A 13,395-nucleotide genomic window follows, 5' to 3' on the forward strand; every position below is an offset into this window, starting at 1 on the left:
TCCATCTCCGGTCTGATCCCTCCAAACCACTGCACCACGGCCATCCTCCCCCAGGCCACGTTGTTACTTCTGCAGTATGGCAGTTGACTTCCCATAATGTCCCTGCTTTCACACTGTCCTCTTTTGCAGTTCTCCTTTCACCCAGCCGGGCAGAGTGGTGAAGGTGACTCTGATCATCTCGCCCCTTGGCCTGTCCCTTCCTACTCACACTGGGTTCTGCTTCCCCTCCCAGTGCTTTTTCTGCTGCTCCCTCTGTGGCTCCTTTTTTTAGTGCATTCCTTCTTTGGGGTTTCCAAACGCGTCCAACTTGTTCATACCTTATGACCTTTGCCCTGCTGTGTCCTTTGCCAGGAGAGCCTTTCCCTGTGAACTTCAAACACCTTAATGTATCACCAGGCAACGGTTACCTTCTCAGAGAGCCTTTCTGTGAAAACTGCATCTTCTTCCCCCATCATTCCCTGACACTTCTTGGCTTTGTTCTGCCTTATCATATTAAGCATGAATAAATTGTTCTGCCCATCTCCTTCACCAGTGTTAGGGTTTATATCTACATGTCTCCCAAGGCCTCATTTGCTCAGAGGTGGGGCTTTCCGGAGATAGCCAGATGAGGGGTGTGCAATAGCGGGTGAAGGGTGTGTGATATCTAGACTAGTCCCTTCACTGGGTTAGCACAGTTCTGAGTGTGGCTGAAGGAGTTAACTGAAGATGGAAACCCCACCCTGGGTGTAGGTGCCACCAACCAACAGGCTTTTAGTTTGGATGGAACAAAAGGGAAAGATGAAAGGCAGCCCGGCTGCTTCCTGCTTGCTGTGCCATGGACAGTTTCTCCTCTGCCATGCCCCTCTGCGAGGCTGCCCTGCTCTGGATCCAGCCAGCTATGGACGGAAACCTCTACAAACCGAGCTGAAATAAACCTTTCCTCCTTTAATGTTGAGTGCTGGGTATTTTTTCTCAGCAATGAGGAGAGTTGCTAAGACAGCTAGCATGGCAACTCTCCAAAGCTGATGGTATTTCTCTTAGTTACTGTGGTTTTTCTAGGGTTTCTAACTGGAGCTGGTACAGAGCAGGGGCTCAGCGAACATACACTGTTCCCTCAAGGCCCAAATCAGTTTCAGAACATTTCATTACCTAGCAAGAAAGCTGTTCCATACCCTTCAGCGATCCCTGTCCATTTTCCTCCAATCCCCGCTAACAGTTAGTCACTGGTATCTATTTCAATACACTTGTCTACTCGGAACTTTCCATATGAACAGAACTGTACCATCATAACAGTCTGGATCGGGCTTGTTTTACTTAGCATAACGCTTTCAGTATTTCTTGGAACAATGAAATAAAGCAATATGCCAGTGTTCAATTGCTTTTTATTGATGCGTAATTGTATTCATTCATCCATTCACCAACTGATGGCATTTGGGTTGTTTCTTTTTTGGTTTCTTGTGAATCGTGCCGTGTACATTTATGTATAACTTTTTTCATTTGATTAAGTGTATTGGTACAATTTAGGTGTACATAATGATCACATCATTATTAGGAATTTGTACCTGTATGTGATATATCTTGATTCCTCTTTTTTTTTTTTTTTCCTCATTCCCATCCCTTCTCCTAAGATTTTCTTGCCGAGATACATTTTGATTTTTGTTGAGTGTATGCCTAGGGATGTTAGGAATGTGGGAATTGTTAGGTTGTGCAGTAACACTGTTTTTAACCTTCTGAGAACTGTACTAATGGTTCTCAAAGTGGTTGCACCATTTTACATTCCCACCCATCAGTGGGTGACGATTCCTATGTCTCTACGTCCTTGCTAAGACTTCATATTATTTATCTTTTTGTTTATCACGCCCACCTTATTGGGTATAAAGTGGAATAAGACTATTTTTTTGATTTGCATTTCCATGATGGCTAATGGTATGGAACCCCTTTGCATGTGTTAAGGACTTTTTGTATTTTCTTTATAAAAATGTCAGTTACTATACTTGGCTTATTTTTAAATTTTGTTATTTACCTTTCTACTACTGAGTTGTAATTATTCACTATATGTTTTGATAAAAGTCTTCACAGATATGAGAGTTTCATATAGTTTTTTTTTTTTTTTTTACTTTTTGAGACAGAGTCTTGCTATGCAGTTCAGGCTGGACTTGAGCTCACTTTGTAGCCCAGGATGGCGTTGAACTTGCAACGATCCTCCTGCCTCAGCCTCCCAAGTGCTGGGATTGCAGGCATGCACCACCATACCTGGTCCTCACATAGTTTTAAGAATCATGTTTTCATAAATATATTGAAAAGAGTAGTTAGAACTGCTCCAGGAAGTCATATATAGAAAAAAGAGTACAGAGCAAATGATGATACCCAGGGTGAAATACAACAATACACAGGGTGAGGAAAAGGGAGGAAAGATAGAAAAATCATCAAGGGATAGCCACTGAGGAGGAAGAAAGCACTTTGCAGGAAGCTGAAAAAAGTTGAATTTCAAGAAGTGAGTCATAAACACCATTGGATGTAACAGAGAAGTGTAGTAAGATGAATATTGAAAAGTGTATATGAGGGTGATTGTTATGGCTTATATCTAGATGTTCCCACTCACAGAGCCTCCTGCAGCCATAGGTAGGGAGTTTCAAAAGTGACTGGACGAGGGTGTGTGAATGTGGATTAAGGGCGTGGATAATGGAAGCCCCACCCTGGGTATGGGTGCCACCAATCAATCAGGTTGCAGCCTGGATGGAATTTAAAGGAGCAGACAGAAGGCAGGCTTGCTGCTACCACTTTCTCCTTGCTACCTTCTTCCTGTCACACCATGGACTGTTTCTCCTCTCTGATGCTACCCTGCCTTGGAGCCTGAGTACTGAAACTTCCAAAAGCTGAGCTAAAATCAGCCTTTCCCCCTTTAACTTGTGAGTGTCAGATATTTTGTCTCAGCAATAAGAAAAGTAACTAATATAGTGATCAACTGGAGGCTGCTGGTGACCTTTATCAGAGTAGCACCAGTAGGATACAGCTGATTTTGATAGACTGAGGGAGAGATGGTGAGAAAGAAGATATAGAAAGCAGAACCCATATATTCAAGACATTTGTCCAAAAGGAGATCAAAAGAGATCAAAGAGTAGCTAAAAGGGAGAGAAAAGGCTCTCAGTGTGCTTATAAAATCAGGGCAAAGAGCCGATAGAAGGGAGATATTGGATCTATAGTACAGGGAAATTTTTTGTGGGACAATATTTATCACTGATTATATGACCAATTGTTAAGATGGAGACACTGATCTTTCTCCTAAAATGAAAAGGAGGAGAAAAAGTAATTGGTGAATCAGTCACCCTGTTTTGTTTGTCTGTTTTCCTGCAACCTACAGGAACTTAATTCAGCGGTGGTAGGAACAATTAGTGTTCACCATTATCTAGCTGTCTTTCCCACCAGGCTTATGGAAGACTGCATTCTCTCTAGGTTCCTTGCAGTTCAGCAGGCACATGGCTCCTGTAGCTGACATCATGTGACGAGAAGAAATAAGAATCACCTTAGGTCTCTGCGGTGACAATCTCATGGAGGGTGTTTTTCAAGATTATCTCTCCCTGTGGTGTGGTGACGGTTGGGAAAACCTTATATAAAAGCAGGGAGTCACAAGAACAAGGCAGCGTGGATTCCTGACATCAAAGGCAGGGCTGTTGACATGGGGAACAGCCAACGGGAGCTGCAGTGTACTACACGAAAATACTGTAGGACATAAACTTCTGCTGCTGTGTTGCAGCACATTATATAGTTTACTCTGATTAAACCCTAGCCTAAGGTCAATTAGAACACAGTGGCAATGGTGGAAACGTTGAAGGACCTAGCTAAGGGTTAGATGAAACTGAATTACAAACCCAGTAAGTCAGACTGACTCCGGCACAGCGGAGCTGTGCAAACCTTTACCAGCAAGTCCTCCCCAGCTGCTCCAACGGGACTTTGGTAATGCTGGTGCAGTATATCTCGGAGACTTTGGGAAGTGCAAGGGTGAATATGTTGGATGGGACGTTCACAAAGACTTGGGCGATGATGTCAAAACAGAGATAAAAGAAAGACTGAGCCAGATACCTATGTCTGCAGTGGAAACGGGAGAGTCACTGGGAGTTTGTAAGATTACCGATAAGAAGGGATAAAGGGTAACCTCATTGGGTGACACAAGCTGCACAGGGTGAGAAAGTTATAGTTCTTGTTGATCTCGAAGAAAGTAGCTCTTAACTTCAGACCAAAGAGAGTGTGGGTATTAGAGAAATGAGACCTTAAAGAAAATGATACTTCATTTAAGATTTCATTTGAGACAAGACTATGGGAGATACAAGAAAATGTATTTGCTTTCAATTGTACACTGAAAGGGCAAAATTGAAACAAGAACAAAGCAACCAACTGAAAATATGCTTTGGTGACAGTTAATAACAAACTTGACACTGTGCGAAATTGCATCCTTGACAAAGAAGCAGACTTGAGAAGCAATTCCAGGACGCTCAGAAATTGAAAAGCTCTGAATAGGAAAAAAGAGATCTAACCCTTGAATAATAGATATTTCAAAAGAATGCTTCCTGTTAATAATAAAGCGAGACAATATTAGCAAAACCCTTAGTGAATGCTCACAGAAATAGCAAATTTTATAAATATTTTCATAAAGAACATTGAACAAATATGTTTTTACCTGTGCAAAAGCATATTTATGCTGGCCATTTCAGTGCAGGTAGGTGCGTAGTTCAAACTGGTGAGAACAAAGGTAAACTCACCGTATGAAATAGCTCAGATAAAACAAGCAGCCAATGAGGATTCTGAACTTCTAGTTGGAGCTAATAAATTATGCAAAGTTCTATTATCCATGTTAATATTTTCTCCATGTTCTCACCTATCTTGCAGACCACGATAACCAACAAGAACAAAATCTTTCACCTTGTCTAGGAAAATGGCCGTTCTTCAAGATGAGGTGAAAAGGAAGCCATAAGACATTTGCTGTATTTTAGCTCTTGCAGTTGGGAACTGGGGTTCAGATAATTGTGGGAAGAAATATCTTGTCAATGACTCTAACTTGATAACTGTTGAGTGGGGAACATTTGAAGTCAAAGGAGTTTTTACAGCTCTTACTACATAAAGAGATGTTTTCTTTCCAAAGAAACACTCCTCTTTATTTAAAAATGTGCAGTCATGGTTGGGGATTTAGCTCAGTGGCACAGTGCCTGCCTGGCAAGTGTGAGTTTGTGAGTTCAATTCCTGGCACTGGAAAAAAACAAAAACAAAAACAAAAAAACCAAGGATAAAAATATACAGTCAATTGGAGAAGAAAAGGACAAGCAAAATGAATGAAAAACTACACTCGGCTATATCTTGAATAAATATCAAAATTCAGTAAAAATAGTCAAATCATACAAACAGGTGAATACATAAAAAATAGATGGTTTGTAGACGAACAAACCTTGGTTTGTTTTCCATTTCTTCAGAATACTCAGGATTAAAAAGTAGGGACAGGAGAAGAAAGAAAAGAAGGATAGAAGGAAAAAAATGGAAATAAAGCTTTTGCAAGCAAAGAGAGGATGAGGGGCTGAAGGGAGGGGAGGGGAACAGGAATAAAAGAAGAAGTAAGATACACCTTGTACAGGTACAAATTCCCTAGAGTGAGTACTGTCGCTATGTATATCTCAAATGTACTCCCCAAAAAAGAGCAGCACAAACTTGTGGATTTTGTGGGGAAATTGCTCTCACTAAAAAATGGTATACTCTATAAATACTATTTTTAAATATGTGATACCAATAGGGGAAAAAAATTTGCATGTACTTCATTTTCTAGAAAATGCTTCTAAGGTTACCTCTCCTAAAACATTTACTGGACACATAAAACTATTAAGTGAATCACACTAGATAGGGGATACGTGGGATGTAGTCATAAAACAACCTTTGTTTTGTTTTCTAGAGTCTCTTTAAATTAACAATTATTTCAGAACGTCTCATTGATGCCCTAATTTTGGCTAAGAACTCAGGCAAGTTCATGCCCTCTCAGGTAACTCTTAGGTAAAAAAAGTTGTGCGGTCTCAAAACTTAGTCACAATGCACAAGTTGGACTTCCAAGGCTAATGATTCAAAGTTGATTTAAAAATGAAACACTTTTCTTCCTTTCATTCACTCTCTGCTTTGGACTGGACGCATGCCCCGGGGAAGGCACAGAATCTCTGTCCTCACTAGCACTTCTGTTCATGTCCATCCTCTTAGTAAGGGCGGCTTTCCACCACCTCAGGCAGGTGCAAATGGAAGAGGGAGAGAAAGAGGGCAGAAAATTTCTTATCTCTGGAGGTCTAGCTTGACCACCTTCTGGATCTGGCAGTTGTTTAAAGCAGTGTAACCTCATGAGCATATAAAATAAATTATGTAGTGGTTACAAAATCAGAGAGAGGAGTCAAAATTACTTAATAAACACCCACTTTAGAATAGTAGTTATCTCTGAGCAGAAAGAAAGAATGGAGAGAAGAAAAAAGTGGGTTAGGGTTTATTGTGAAATTCTATGTCAGGAAAAAGAAAGCTAAAGTAAATAAAGCCACATTAACTTCTGTCAAATATGGGTATGTTCTTTAAGTATGGTATGATGTTTTCTATATGTTTGAATATTTCATAATTTGTATAAAAATTTTAGATTCAGAATTGGTGTAAAAATATTTAGGTGTAGAACACAACGGAGTTCTAATCCAACTCCATTTTACATCTAGAAACACAAAGTAATTTTGAATTTTAGATAAATATGGAATGCAATGGGGGAAAAATCAAGGTGATATTGGGTTTCCTTTTTTTCAGAATTTTCCTAAGATTTTTTTCTCCTTTGAGAATATCATTCACTGTGGAAATGATATTCATGCTATTTGAATTATAATCCAGAACACTTGTATCCATTCAGACTTATATGCAGATTTTTCTGTATGGGTTCAAACAAATCACTCCTTTGTTATATCATGTGGGATGGTCTTCAGTGCTAACAATTAAGTTTCACATAGCATTACTGTAGTTTAAACTATTTGTAGTAAGTGTGCGTAGTATTTTCATGCATGCATATGACGTATTTAGATCATATCCATCCCTCTGTCATCTGCTCTTACACCTTTATACTTCTATTCTTGGTCCCTTTCTGAGGTTTAATGACAGTCTCCCTTCTACTTTAAAGGTGTCTTTTTAAAAAGCTTGTACATATCAAGGAAAATACACAGCACTTGTCTGTCTGAGTCTGGCTTATTTCACTTAATATGGTGATCTCTAGTTCCACCCATTTTCCTGTAAATGACATAACTGTGTTCTTGTTTATGGTCAAATAATACTCCATTGTGTGTACATACCAGTTTTTTAATCCACTGATGGACACCTAGGTTATTTTTGTCTCTTGGCTATAGTGAATTTTGCCACAATAAGCACGGGGATGAGGTATCCATACAGTATACTGACTATGTTACATGTATGTCAAGGAGTGGTAGAGCTGGGTCAATGGTAGTTCCATATCCATAGTGATTCCCATAGCACCTGTACTAATATGCATTCGCACGGCAGGGTTCCCTTTTCCCATTGTCCTCACTAGCATTACTTGTTTTTGTGTTCTTAAAGGTAACCATTGTGACTGGAGTGAGATGGAATAGCAGTGTGGTTTTGATCTGCATTTCCTTAATGCCAAGTGCCCTTAAACTTTTTTTACTTTAAAGAGAATGATTAAAAAAAGAACGATAGCAAAATACCAACAACACAGACAAAAACAAAACAAAGCAAAAACAATAAAAATGATGCAGGGTTTTCGAACAAAATGGTAGGAATTACCAGTGGTTGTTGTATTACACATTGTTATCTTCAATGAAGTTGCTCAGATTCCCAGGTGTAAGAATGCAAGATTGATCAAACCATTAAAGAGAATAAAAAATAAAACAAACCAAAAAAAAAAAAACTTATTAGAAATGATATGGAGTTTCACTAGATAAGATGGTAGGAATTCACCAATGGTTGTTACATTGTGTATTGTTGTTTTCAAATTAGTTGTTCAGATGACCAGATATAAGCAAGCAAAACTGGTCAGAAAGAATTAACTCTTCCTTTCAACAAACCACTGGACATCAGCAGTAAGGTTATCCCAGCTATCCTTCTATACACACACACACACACACACACACACACACAGACACACACACACACATATATATTTTTCTCTGCCTTCCCTCTTTCTTTTTCTCCTTTCCCTCATCCCAGTTGTTCATTCCTTTGAGCAATTTCTTTTCCTTTCATAATATCTACTGTATGTTTTGCGTTAGCTATATATGTGCACCCATATTTATAGTGCAACTTGTGCAACTTGTCATAGCTAAATCTTGGAAACAACCCAAATCTCATCAGTTGAGGAATGGATAAAAAAAGATGTGGTATTTTTATACAATGGAGTGTTACTCAGCTATAAAAAAGATAAACTCACAAGGCTTTTATAGGTAAATTGATGCAACTGGAGACCATACTCATAAGTGAAATAAATCGGACCCACATATGTAAACATCATACAGTCTCCCTAGTGTAAGAGTCCCTTAAAGTTTTGAGACAGGATTTTTCAGTGTTGCTGAGGCTGCTCTCTAACTCTTGATCCTCCTGCCTCAGCCTTCTGAGTAGCTGGGATTATGGGCACGAGTCACTGTGCTATATAAATATTTATCTGCCTCATTAGCTGCCAGTCCAGACTCCTTCTAAAGATAGCTTTGCATCAATTATAAGGTTCATGAAGAGCTTCCTCTCATGAAAAGTTACTTTACTCCAGAGTAATATACTCTGCTCACCTTAAATACAAATTACTGCAAGATTTTTTAGGGGATGTACAAGTATTTTACAGGAATACACAAGAAACCTCTTAAGGAAACTGACCATATTTCTGCATGAAAGGATCGCATAGCAGAAGCCTGTCAGTTCCTCCCAAATTGTTTTGTATATCAGAATAAGGTCCAGATGAATCAACTGTTATAGACTTGTAAAAATCTGTTAAAAGTTAAATGAAAGTTAATCTGATTAGCCATGCTGGCTTTGAGAGAAATAGGGCATTCTAGTATGCAGGGAATAAAGAAGGAAAATTGATTGTATAAAGTTATCATTAAGCCAGGGGTATAGCTCTGCAGCACAAGCGCCTGCCTGGCAAGAGCAAGGTCCTGAGTTCTACTCCTGGTACAAAGAAAAAATAGTTATTAACATTGCATTTAGAAAAACTCCAAATATTGGGCCAGGGATGTAGCTCAGTGGCATAAGCGCTTGCCTGGCAAGCCTGAAGTCATGAGTTCGATTCCTGGTACCAAAAAAAAAAAAAGAAAAGAAAAATCCAAATAAAGTGGTTAAAATGCACAACATTGTGATAGCATAAACTTACCTCTTAATGTAAAGAATAGCTCATACAACTGCAAATGAAACAGGAAAGATTCAATATATAACAGGTGAATATTTGGACAATTAACCGAAGAAGAAATAATACTAGTTAATAGTTACAAAGGAAGTATCTAAGCTCTACTAATCAAATGAATTCAGATTTTTAAAAAGTGAGACCATTCTTTTCTTTCCTAACTAGTTAGAGTAGTTCAAAAGGCATAACAGTATACTGGTAAGTAAACTGGCTATTCTGACACAATGGGAGAGAAATGAGTAAGATTTTTCACTATTATTCATAATTCCCTTAACACAATGCAGATGTTTCCCCGTAATCCCAGCACTAGGGAGGCTGAGGCAGGAGGATCGTTGCAAGTTCGAGACCAGCCTGGGCTACAAAGTGAGCTCAAAGCCAGCCTGAACTGCATAGCGAGACCCTGTCTCAAAAAGACAAAAACAAACAAACAAACAAACAAACAATTCAGATGTTTCAGCAAAAAGACTCTACCTGGGGAAATTCATTCTAAGGAAATAACACTAAAATTTACATATAGCTATTAATGGTACCATTAATGATAAAATAAAAAATTTGTAAATAACTTGGTCATTCAATAGTAGGGTACACCTACTCTATGTAATATTATTTGGTTATTTTAATGTGACGTTTAAAATGACAATAACATAGAAAGGCCTTATCAGCTCTTAAAACATACAAATAGTAAAATATTTCTAGCTTGATTGGTAACTACGGAAATGGTGAGATATCTACAAGATTGGCTAAAATTGAGTGGATTTATAATACCAGTGGTGACAGGGATGTGGCACAAGCAGAACCCTCGCACACGGCTCACCAGAGGCCAAACTGCTACACCTGTCTGTCTGAGAGCATGTAGTAAGGTGAAGACACCCACACACAGTGACCCAGCCATTGTGTCCACAAGTATGGAACCCGGAGAAACCATTGCACCTAAACTCTGGGGTCCAAGAGCACACGAGAATTCTGGTGACAGTAGCATTGGGAATCACCTGAAAGTGGAAATGTCCATCCCAGCAGAATGGGTAAACTGTGAATTATTGTGCTAAGAGACAGAACTCCATAAAATGAACAAATGAATGTTAAACAGCACAACATAATTGTTTTCACCAACATAATGTTGTGAATGGAAGAAGAAAATTGTAAGAGTATGTGTTCATTTCCAGTACTGGCAGGCTAGGCAGGAGGGTCACAAGTTTGAGCACAGCTTAGCAGCTTGAGTAACCTAGTGACTTAGTGAGAACTTGCCCCAAATAAAAAGGGGCCAGGGATGAAACTTAGTGTGAAGGCTCTGGGTTCAATATCAATGCTGCAGGGGAAAAAATGTGTGTGTGTGTATGTGTGCATGTGTGTTTTCACAATTCTATTCAAAATAAGTGAAAACAAACTGTCTAGAGTTATACACAAATGTGCCAAAAGTAAAAAGAAATGCAAAGAAGACCTGATTATCTGAGTAGACCTGATTCTCTGATAAGAGTTACCTCTGGCAGGATGGAGTTGGGATGGGGGAGATAGAAGGTAAACAGAGGGCTTCTCTGGGTCAAGAAGTATTTGATTTTTTGACTTGCAAAATGATTACATGGCAGCTCTGCAATAACCTAAAAACTACACATGTGTATTTTTACATTCTATGTAATGCATGTTATGTGTTGTAAGTTGAATTGTGCCTATCCTTAAAAAACAACTTTTGAAGTCCTAATCCCTGCTGTTGGCATGTCTCAACATGTAAATTTGTTTGGAAACAAGACTGTTGCAGATAAAATTCCTGAAGTTAAGATGCAGTCATATTAGAATAAGGTGGATTCCTCCTGCAGTATGACCGGTGTCATTAGAGAAAAGATGGTCACATGAGAACCAGAGACAATGCCACAGGAAGAGGAAGGCAGAGGTTAGAGTGACACACTCACAAGTCAAGTGACACCTCAGATGACCGCCACCACCTGGGACTGAAAGAGGCTGAGGCAGAATTTGTTCTCGGCCCTCAGGAAGAACAAACCCTGGCAACACTTCGTTTTCAGACTTCTGGTCTCCAGAGTTGTAGGGGAATAAATTTCCATTGCTTTAAGTTGCCCAATAAGGGACACTATTATGGCGTCGGTTGGCAATGGATACATTGTACTTTCACTTTAAAAATATTTGCAAAATTTCCCAAGAATTTAAGTTGCTGGCCTAATTTCTTGAATAAATCACAAAATCTAAAATCAAAAGATTGTCCAAGCATCCCACTTTGTAGTATATGGCCTGAAATAGTTACTCTCAAAGGCACAACTCAAACATAAAAAGGAGCTCCTCTTCAGAAAAGGCAACTATGCTGTATAACTCATGGCACCAAGAGGTTAAGGATCAACTGTAAATGTCCAAGTCCATTAAAAAAATAATGTGGTTTTGTTCCAAGTTGGCCTGTAAAAATTTCACCCTGGCCCTTTGATGCTCTTCCTTACTGGAAATTCTCCAGCGTCTGAAGGGACCCTGCGCACGGCTTCTGGGAAGATGTTCTTACTCTTCCACTGCACTCCCTGGCAAAGACCTGACCTGAGAGGAGACCTCGCCCGGAACTTTCCCAGGCAGAATACTGATGAATGTAGAGGCTCAGTAAAAGACAGGCTTTGGTTACAGCTCTGCTTTCTGCAGGTCAGGAGTAGCAGCAGCCTCAGAGCCAGTGGAGCAGAATGTTCTTGCAAATCTCACCGGAAGTTGGTTTTGCACAGGATCCTGAGCATGCTTATGGCAACACTACATTTTTCGAGTATGTTTCATAGGAGCAGAGGAATGCCACAAATAAGGGTATAAAGGAGCAATCGATGAAGAATACATTTTCCTTAAACTTATAAAATTCAACATTATTTCTCTTTCTAGCTTTCATATAATAAATGTATTATATGAAATAAATATGAGTATTTATTTATATTTATGTGAATTTATGTGAATAAATTTCAAATAAATGTATAGGAAATTTTCTTGCAAAAGATCCTCCTGCCTCAGCCTCCCAAAGGCTGGGATTATAGGTGTGTAATCCCCTCACTAAAGTGAGGTAGAATATCACAGTAATAAAGGATTTTGAAGCCAAGCTGTCTGCTTTCGAATCTTGGTTCTACGGCTGCTTACTAGCTTAGTGTACCTTGCGAAAATTGTTTCCTAAGTACAAATTGCTTTGTCTGTAAAATTAAGATAAAACTGTACATACTGCAAAGTTGCTGGAAAGATTCAATGAGGCCATATAATGAAAATAATTTAGCTCAGAATGTTGCACATGGTTAAGTGCTAAATAAATATAATTATTGGAATAATAATAATAATAATAATCTTTTGAGAATTATATTTGGTGTGGCTATAAAAATTTCTAGTAGAATTGAATATAAAGTCACCCCTACGGGTTATTTGGTTCAACTCAGGAAATTAAGCAGAGAGGGAAAATTTCAGCTTCTTGAGTGGATCATTCTAAATTCAAAATTCTTCATCAGAAGAATAAAATTCACTTTAGGTTCCTGGTCGGTTAAATGAGTGGGTTGGGTTAAATAATTTCTAAGGTACTGTTCTGGCACAACACCCTTTGTCAACGCTAAGTCAAACACATCACAGTTTGTGAATTATTTTCTTCCTTTCAATGAGTATTTCTATTATATTAGCTCCCATCTTTTTACATAAAATATGACCATTAAGCTAGTTGGTATGCACATGAGTGTGTGTGTGTGTGTGTGTGTGTTTGTGTGTGCACTTGTGTGTTTGTTGTATTCCAAAGAAGCTTCACAGACTCAGCCCTAGCTTCTGTGATTTTGGTCAACGACCCAGGCACTTTCCATGGCGCTAAGGTTTGCCTGCACCAAACTTTAGGTTCACTTGCTTTGAGAGGGAAGAAAAACACTGTTTGGGAAACACTCAAAACCTTTGATTTTTTTTAAAGCCACTTGTATGAGCCTCAAGGTTTCCGGTATAAGTAACCTTTACTTTAATGGTGTTTGATATCTTACTGATAAAAGCTTTTTAGTTCTAGAAGTCACTTGGTATTTCCA

The 13,395-nt window shown here is 38.9% G+C and overlaps 1 protein-coding gene across 1 annotated transcript in view; it reads left to right on the forward strand.

Annotated features, from left to right (window-relative positions):
• The window catches only part of Asb4 (ankyrin repeat and SOCS box containing 4), a 59,885-nt gene that overhangs the window by 31,350 nt on the left and 15,140 nt on the right, over positions 1–13,395 (forward strand). The window lies entirely within an intron of this gene.

The sequence above is a fragment of the Chinchilla lanigera genome, unplaced genomic scaffold, assembly GCF_000276665.1.
Source record: "Chinchilla lanigera isolate Chin_1 unplaced genomic scaffold, ChiLan1.0 scaffold00031, whole genome shotgun sequence".
NCBI classification, from domain to species: domain Eukaryota; kingdom Metazoa; phylum Chordata; class Mammalia; order Rodentia; family Chinchillidae; genus Chinchilla; species Chinchilla lanigera.